We start from the raw sequence: 9,781 nt of genomic DNA on the forward strand, positions 1-9,781 counted from the left end.
TCGGGGGGAGGATCATACAGGGAGGATTCCCTCTCTCCCGTAATTCATAACTCTCATCATAGGCCGAGTCACTCTCGGTCTAGCAGGGGTGAGTCCGATCATAGGACACATTCAATGCCCCAAAGCCAACCATCGACTGTGCGCTCTCATTCCCACACTCGGCCAAGGACCCTTTTGACGAGGCCCAGCTCGGAGGAGGTGGCAAGAGCGCTGGCAGTGCTCATGGAGGCAATGAGGGCACAAAATATGCCACCACCTCGTGATCGAAATCCTCCGCATACCCGGCATCAGCGGAGGAAGCTAGACCATGATGGTGGGAAGCTTCCTTCCTTCCGGGAACTGGAAGAGTGGGAAGAGGATACCTGGAAAACTGAAAAAGAGAGGAAAAAGAACCCTCAATTTTTCAAAGGATCCTCAACCTCCCGACCAGAAACGCATAAGAGCAGCAGCTCAGCTTCTCGGCCAGAATCTACTCACCGAGAACAACCTGAGACTGTTCGCCGAAGCGTCCTCGACCGACTCGACGGCAAGGAACCGAGCGTGCACAGTCGCCTCTCGTTCCCTGCGGCCGAGGCCCAAACTTCCCAGCCAGGGACGAAAACCACTCCTACCTCTCTAAGAGGGCGGAGCGCGGTCCCTTCGGCCAGGAACAAGGGCAAGGCCGTTATGCTACCCGCCAGTTCGCCATTCGAGCAGTGGATACTGGAAGAGCACGTGCCCACGGTTAAAATACCGTCGCACATCACATATGATGGAACTTCGGATCCGAAGGACCACATTGCCTCGTATGAGGCTCATATGCATCTTTGCCCCAGATCCGAAGCGACTTGGTGCAAATATTTCCCAACCACTCTCAAGGGGGTCGCGCAAGCATGGATCTCCAAGGGAGTAAAGCAAGGCTCTATAACAGGGTGGGATGATCTGTCCTCCAAATTTAGGAGCAAGTTTTCCACGGCAAACCGCCGAGAGAAGACTACTGCAGAACTCATGAGTCTGCAACAGGGGGAAACCGAAAGCCTCCGAGACTATCTGACCCGTTTCAGCAACGAGTCATCCAGCGTCTCTCAGCTGGACCAGGGACTAGCCGTTTTTGCAATGCAGAATGGCCTTCAGCCCGGGAAGTTCCTAGACTTCATGGTCATGCATACCCCGCAGACCTTGGAGGAAGCTCTGAATGCCTCGGATAAGTTCATCCGAGCCGAAGAATGGAACAAAGCGAAAACCCAACCCCAATTCGGGGGAGGGAAACAAAAACAAATACCCTTGTCTGAAGGCCAAGGCCATAAGGCAAAGGGAAAGTCAAAGGCCTCGGAGCAATCTTCGGCCAGCGACCCAAAGAAGGAAAAATCTGCCTCATACACAGGCAGATACGAGTCCTACACTCAGCTCTCTCTTCCACGCGCCAAAATTTACAGCGTGACGAAGGAGGAGATCACTCCCAGAGAGGTATCAGCGAAAAAATAAAAATCATTGGTGCGAGTTCCAAGAATCTCCGGGACATAACACTGAGGAGTGTATCTAACTGAAGGACCAGATAGAGGACATGGCCCGGAAGGGATACTTGAAAAAATACATCGCGGATTACCGCGAGAAAAAAGAATCCGAGAAGTCAGCAAAGGACTTTCGGCAAGACCTCGACTTCCCCCGGAAGAACAGTAAAAACCCAGAGGGAAAATTCTCTCCGATTAATGTTATCTCGGGAGGAATATGCTCTCGGAGGGAGCACAAGCGACACCTTAGGGCTTTGACTCACCAGGTGAACAACGCTGACATTCAGTCTCCCCAGTCGCCGGTGCCGAACATGACGTTCACAGCCGCCGACTGCCGAGTGGTAACGTTCCCTCACGAGGATCCGTTGGTGATCATCGCCACGGTGGCCAACCACGACGTCAGTAAGGTCCTTGTTGACGGTGGCAGCGGAGCAAACATTCTGTTCCGAAAGGCCTACAATCAAATCAAGCTGAAGCCCAAGCACCTTACGCCGGTACCCTACTCGGTATCCGGGTTCAACGGGGCTTCAACTTATCCAGATGGGAAGGTGACACTTCCTGTCACCATCGGCTGCGATGAAGCAGCCAGGAATGTCATGATTGAATTTTTGTTCATTGACGCTCCTTCAGTGTACAACGTGATTTTGGGGAGACCCATAATTCATGAGATCCAAGGGGTCGTCTCAACCTATCATCAGCTGATGATTTACGTCTCAGACGCTGGCTTCCCCGAAAGGATACAGGGCAACCAAAAGGACGCCCGAAGGTGCAACTACCTCAAGCCATCCAGTAGTCGCCCAGATGACGACAAGGATGAGGAGGAGAAAGAAAAAGAAAGAGAGCCAAGCACAAAAAAGCCGAAAGGCCTAAGTGCTTCGGCCCAAGGATCTGTACCCAGAGAAAAAGGGCCCGAAAGGGAAAAGGCTAGCTCTTCAGCTGAACCGAAAGACTCAAAGAGCCAGCCGAAGAACAAAAAGACTAGGACACCTGCTGACATAGGCAGCAGGCCAGATTCTGAAGAGTCCAGTCCATCAGCAATGGATATGGACCAACAGACTGAAACAGTTCAGTTGGCCGAAGGAGACGTTAAGAAATGTGTAACAATCGTGATGGACCTTGATCCGAACACCCGTTGTGAACTTATTCAGCTCCTTCGGGACAACAGAGATGTGTTTGCTTTCTCGGCAGCTGATATGCCCGGGATAAGTCCAGACCTCATCTCCCATAAGCTTAATGTTGACCGAACGTGTCGACCAATTAAGCAAAAGAAGCGGAATTACTCCGCTAATAAGAACCGAGAAATCGCAGCCGAGGACAAAAAGTTGCTGGAGGCAGGCTTCATCGAGCCTTGCCAATATCCAGAATGGCTGGCAAATGTGGTGATGGTTCAGAAGGCCAATGGTACCTGGAGGATGTGCGTTGACTTCACGGACCTAAATAAGGCTTGTCCGAAGGATTTCTATCCCTTGCCGAGGATCGACCAGCTAGTCGATTCGACAATTGGCCATGCCTTGCTTAGTTTCATGGACGCATTCTCGGGGTATCATCAGATCTTCATGCACCCCGACGATCGAGCCAAGACAGCATTCGTCACGAACGCTGGGGTGTATAATTACAAAATGATGCCCTTCGGATTGAAAAATGCGGGGGCAACCTATCAAAGGCTGGTGGATCAAGTTTTCGCCGATCAAAAGGGCCGAAACATGGAAGTCTATGTTGACGATTCAATCGTCAAAAGCAAAAAACTAGAGGACCATGTAAAGGACCTGGCTGAAACTTTCGCCACCTTGAGAAAGCATCAAATGAAGCTGAATCCGAAGAAGTGTGTCTTCGGCGTGAAGTCAGGGAAATTCCTGGGTTTCATGGTCAGCAAAAGGGGGATTGATGCCAATCCCTCTAAAGTCAAAGCGGCGCTCGACCTTCCTGAGCCGAAGACAAAGCGGGATGTTCAGCGGCTCACCGGAAGAATGGCAGCCCTCTCGAGGTTCATTTCCAGAGCTTCGGATAAGGGGTTACCTTTATTCAAAGCCCTGAAACTCCCGAAAACAAAAGAGCTCGTTTGGGAGGAAGAGCAAAAATACGCCTTTAAACAGCTTCGGGAGCATCTGGCTCAACTCCCAACGCTGGCTAGCCCAGCAAAAGGAGAAACTTTGTACCTGTATGTGGCCGTTAGCCCAGCCACCATCAGTGCAGTACTGCTGAAGGAAGAAAGCAAAAGTCAGCAACCGATCTATTTTGTCAGTCATACACTGACGGATGCCGAGACTCGCTACCCTCTACTCGAGAAAGTCGCTTTCGCGATAGTAGTAGCTGCTCGGAAGCTGAGGCCCTATTTTGATTGCCATCAGATAGTGGTCTTAACTGATCAGCCGTTGGAAAAAGTTCTCGGCAAGGTTGAAAAATCTGGTAGACTAGCCAAGTGGGCTTTTGAGCTCACCGAATTCAGCATCAGCTACCGTCCGAGGGCTGCCATTAAGGCTCAAGCTCTAGCGGATTTCTTGGCCGAATGCTCATACCAAGAAGCGCTAGACAATGAAAAGAAAGTCTGGACCGTGTTTACGGATGGATCTTCCACCGAAAACGGTTCGGGGGCAGGAGTAGTGATAACTTCTCCCGAAGGCAAAACCTTCGAGTATGCACTAAAATTTTCTTTTAAGGCCTCGAACAACGAAGCCGAATATGAGGCAGCAATCGCTGGCCTAGAATTGTGCATCTCCCTGGAAGCCGATCATGTCTGCCTGAAAACAGACTCTCAGCTAGTTGCATATCATATCAGCGGCAGCTACGAGGCCAAAGAGCCCTCCATGATAGCTTATCTTGCCAAGATCAAATCAGTCATTGCAAAGCTGAAAACTTTCGAGGTTCAGCTGATCCCAAGGGGTCAGAATACTCAAGTCGATGCACTCTCCAAACTTGCCAGTTCAACTCTCACTGAGTTGAACTGATTTGTATATGTGGAAGTACGTCGAGAAAGAAGTGTCGACGAAGCACTTGAAGTGTGCTGCGCTGACCCAGAGCCTAGTTGGATGGATCCCATCCTGTCTTTCAAACTTCGGGGAGAGACTCCCGGAAATAGAGCTTTGGCCTCCAAGATGAAGAGAACCAGCTCAAGGTTCATTGTCTTTAGGGGGGAGCTTCTGAAAAAGTCCTTCTCAGCCCAATTGCTGAAATGCGTGGGACCAACAGATGCAGATTATATCCTACGGGAAATTCACCTCGGCATCTGTGGGAACCACATCGGGGGAAGGACCTTAGCCCACAAGGCATTGAGGGCTGGATATTACTGGCCCACCATGATCGCAGATGCTAAGGAGCTGGTCCGGAAATGCGAAAAATGTCAAAAATACGCTCCAGTTATCCACCAGCCAGCAAGGGATCTTCAACCGATCCTTAATCCACTCCCGTTTGCCCAATGGGGACTGGATATACTAGGACCATTTCCAGAGGCTGTGTACCAGAAAAAATGGCTGATAGTTGGTGTTGACTACTTCAGTAAGTGGATCGAGGCCGAAGCAGCCTCGAACATTACAGAGCAAACTGTCAGGAAATTTATCTGGCAGAATATCATCACTCGTTTCGGCATTCCGAGAGTATTTGTCTTTGATCATGGGAGGCAATTCGATAACTTACCGCTGAAGCGGTATACAGATCAGTTCGGCATCAAACTGGCATATTCAGCGGTATGCCACCTGCAAAGTAACGGACAAGCCGAAGCTGCAAATAAACAGATCCTAAATGCCCTCAAAAAGAGGGTGGAAGATCAAAAGTCCAAGTGGCTGGAGGAGCTCCCTGGAACCCTTTGGTCCCTTCGGACAACTGAAAAAGAGGCAACGGGCTATTCACCTTTTGAACTAGTGTATGGTGCCGAGGTCGTTCTTCCAGTGGAAATTGGCTCTGAGAGCCTACGAGTGCACCACTTCTCGGCTGAGAATGAGCAACTGATGAAGGAATCTCTCGATTTCCTCGACGAAGTAAGAGACTCAGCCCGAGACAGAATGGCTGCTTATAAGCAGAGAATCAGCAAATTTTATAACCGAAGGGTCCATGCAAGGCCTCTTAAAATTGGAGACCTTGTCCTTCGGAATGCTGCTGTAGTTCAGAAAGGCCGAATCCATGGGAAACTCTCAGCTGCATGGGAAGGACCTTATGAAGTCTGTGATGAGCTTCAGCCAGGGACATACCGACTTCGGCAGTTGGATGGAACTGAGTTGAAAAATCACTGGAACGCTGATGTACTGAAAAAATATCATGTGTAAACCCTTCGGAGCAGAACAATCTTTGTAAGTACATTTTGAATTAATGAAAGGCCTTGGAGCCACCATTTATATAAATATTTGCAACTTTTTATCCTTTCAAAGTTTTCTTGGTTCTATCTACTCTTTAAGGGTTTTTTATTCAGCCTCGTCTGAAACCTTCGCCTTCGGGTAACTGGGTTTCAGATTGCTGACAAAACTCGTCTTTTTAAAAAACACTGGTCTTTCAGCTGAAGTCAAACTTTAGTAAGACTTGTTCTCCAAAGACATGAGTCCATGGACAATTCTGGGATATTTCCATAACTGAGCCTTGTATCCCAGAAAGCCATTATCCGAAACATTGCCTTCAGTTGGCCCTGTGTTTCGGATATCCATTTTTCAATGATAGACAGAAAATCAAGGATAACAGCAACTGTTGGAAATTGTTTATTCAGCCTCGTCTGAAACCTTCGCCTTCGGGTAACTGGGTTTCAGATTGCTGACAAACTCGTCTTTTTAAAGAACTCTAGTCTTTCAGCTGAAGTTAAGCTTCAGTAAGATTTGTTCTCCAAAGGCATGAGTCCATGGAAAATTCTGGGATATTGCCTTAACTGAGCCTTGTATCCCAGAAAGCCATTATCCGAAGCATTGCCTTCAGTTGGCCCTGTGTTTCGGATACCCATTTTTAAGAAATAAAGAAATTGTTTATTCAGCTGAAGTCATACTTCAATTTCTGGGGGGGCAAGAGGCACTACCAGTGCGAGTTTACGTTCATCAGAATTGAAGAATCAGTAAAGCATTCAAAATAAGACAAAGCAGCTGAAGAAAAGAGCATCAGTTTAATAATTCATGCTCAGAAATTGAGCTACAAGTTCAAACAAATTATAAACTATATCGGCAGCCGCCCACAAGCGGAAAATAACAGCTGCCGAAATACGTACAGAAGCAAAAAAAAATAAACTGTTTGTACGACAAGGCAAGCTGAAGCAAAAAACAAACAAGGCAAAAATTCAGAAAGCGGCAAGTCTAAAGTTGAGCGCATGATGAACCGCAAGATTCTGAAGACGACTGCCCGAGTTCCTATGCTTCAGCCCGAGGATCAGACTGATCAGCATTGTTGGGCCCCATGGTGGTCTCAGCCCCAGCAGCAGAAGAGGCATGCTTTGCACTCTGCCGAGCCTCCCTTTCCCTCTGTTCAGCCTCCAACTCCATTCTCTCAGCCTCTTCTTCGGCTTCCTCAGCCTTAAGGATTTCAGCTTCGACTGGAGTTGCATACTTCATATGTGGGTCTTCGGGATCTTGGACCCATTCAGCACATTTGGACCAGTCCAACTTCGGCTCAGCATGAAGGCAGACTCTTCGGCACACTCTGAACCCGTTTCTGAAACTCATTTCATATTCTTCCTGGGTATAGACACGGACTTTGAGTAGAGCCTCAGCATCAGCCAACTTCTTATTTGTCTCCTCCAAGTCTTCCTTGGATTTCTTCAGCTCATCGGCGAGCTTGGAGGAGGAACCTTTCAGCTCATTCAGCTCCTGCTGAACTTGGGAAGCCTCTGTCTGAGCCTGGGCCACTTCTTCCTTTTTGGCCATCAGCTGATCCTCAGCTTCTTGGAGCTTAGCTCTCTGAGCTTCAGCAGCAGCAGCAGCCTCTGAGAGTTGGACATCCTTGGCTTGGAGCATCTCTTCAGCAGCCATTCTGCTGGCTTCAAGAGCTTCTAGCTGTTGTTGCACTTCAGCTTGTGCAGCAGCTCCTTCCTGGATTCGGCTCTCAATGGTAGCCTTGAATTTGGAGATGTCCACTCCCATGTGCTCTTGGAGGAATTTTTCCCCTTCCATCAGTGGGGGAAAAACTTCCTTCTCCATAGCATCGCAAAAGGTTTTGAGGGCTTCAGCAGCTTTTTTCTCATATTCTTCACCCTTCTGCTGCTTCTCTTCAGCTGCTGCTTGCTTCAGCTTAGCAAGCTTTAACTCCTCCTCGGCTACCTTTTTGTCGTGCTCGGAAGCGTCTACCCTATCTTGTAGGGTATCTATCAGCTCTACAGTGAGAGTCTGATTGTGCACGAACTGAAAACAGGAGCACAAGTTAAAATAAAAAATAATAATAATGATAATTGAAGAGCTGAATTTTAAAGGAGATAAAGGCAAGGAAAATCACCTGCATCATCAGCATTTGGTTAGACCTGGTTGGGTCAGGAACTGATCTGCTAGATTCGCCCATCCCAGCAGTGGCCTTCAGCGACCAGATTCTTGCCCTATCTACTTCGGACATGCCAGCAAAATCGCCGAAGTAGGCTGCAGCACCTTCTCGGTTCTGACCCCATATGAGGTCCCAGATGTGATCTGGGATTGGAATTCGGGGGGCCGAGAAACCCATTTCTCCAGATTGCAGAGTCTGGAAGGAAGGAAAGGATGACGATGGAGCTTCTTTAACTTTGGATGGCTCAGCATCCTCCTTCTTCTCAGAAGAGTCAATTATTATGACTTCTTCTTCTTCAGGGGTGAGGACGAAGGCCTCAACCTCTCTTGCAATGTCTGCCGTGAAACCCTCAGCACTGGGCATCACGGCATCCTCATTCCTGTGCTCAGCAGCACTCTCTTGAACTTCTTCTTGGACCCCTCCCTTAGGTTCGGGAGTTTTCTGATCCACCTCCATCTCGGGAGGTGGCGGAGGGGTCTTTGGAGGTGATTGAGGTGGTGGCCGGGGAACCCTCGGAGATCCATTGCCTTCCTCGGGTTCCCTTACTTCAACGTCGATGGTCATCGGCCTCCGCTGAAAGTCATGCGGGCCGATGATGGCCATTCTTCGGCGCCTTTTCTGAAGCGGCTGCTCGTCCATGTCTGAGTCTGAAGACTCTTCTTGTATCTGGTCTTCGGGACGAACAGGGGCTTTCCCTTCTCTGTGTCTGTTACTCTCTTCAGACTGTAAAAGACGGGGGGAGGAAGAATGTGAGTACAAAAAAAAAAAAAAAAAAAAAAAAAAAAAAAAACAGAAACAGACAAAGTTAAGTCTGAAAGCTCACCGAGGTCTTCAGCAAAGCCTCGTCTTCTTCAGCTGCCCTAGCTGCAGCTTCCTCTTCAGCAGCCCTGGAGGACCCTTCTCCTCCTTCACAAGCTTCAATAACCCGTGCAACCTCTTCGGCCGTACGGGCAGCTTCAGCTTCTTCGTCTAGCAGCTGAAACCAGGGATCTCTCTTCTTCCACCAAGGCTTCTGCCTCTGATACAGAGCAACCGCCTCAATTTGGAAGTGGGAAGAGTCTAGATGAACTTCCCTATGCCTCGGTTCAGTGATAGAGGGGGCCCGATCAGTTACAACTCGTTCTCGGTTGACGCCAAGACGAGCGTAGTTAATGCCGACGTTGGTCTCGTCCCGCTCTGAAAAAGAAAAGGGGAAAGGTCAGTTCAGTTAGGTTGGCACATCATAAAAAAGCGAAGTGAAAGAGGAGGAAAAGAGATAATTAAAAGGCCTCGGCCCCAGCCGAAGAAGCTTACCATCCTTAAACTTTCGGCTGAGGCCGACAACTGCTAGCATGTTCTCTTGGAAAACATAATGCGTATCGGGGAGCCAAGTCTCCGGGATATGCTGCATTCGGCCGCTGCCCCCCCGGTTCGGCAGCTTGCCGAAGATGTTCTGTTGATTAAGGTTCGGGTCTGGGCCGTTATCTTCGGGAGGACCTAAACTTCCCATGTCGGGATCAGGCTCAGCAAGATACCGGGGAGCGCTGAAGACGCAAGGGTGGCTCGGGTCCGTGGGTGCTCTAACCCAAATCCATTGGCCTCTCCAGTCCTTGTCTGAAGAGTCGTTCGGCCACATGGTTAGGTACGGGGGCCGAGACTCAATTCGGTACCACCCAGAACCATGACTTCCGTGCCCACTTTGAATATTTGGCACTAGCCGATGGAGCTTTTTGAAGCAGTGCAGGTTCGGCACATACCTGAAGAACTTGCAGACCCATAAGTATGTCATCACCCTTCGGATGCTAATGGGAGTTAGCTGACATAAGGAAATATTGTAATGGATCAGCAAGTCTCGGACGAATACGTCCAAAGGGAACCTC

This window comes from Chenopodium quinoa, unplaced genomic scaffold, assembly GCF_001683475.1.
Source record: "Chenopodium quinoa cultivar QQ74 unplaced genomic scaffold, ASM168347v1, whole genome shotgun sequence".
NCBI lineage: Eukaryota > Viridiplantae > Streptophyta > Magnoliopsida > Caryophyllales > Amaranthaceae > Chenopodium > Chenopodium quinoa.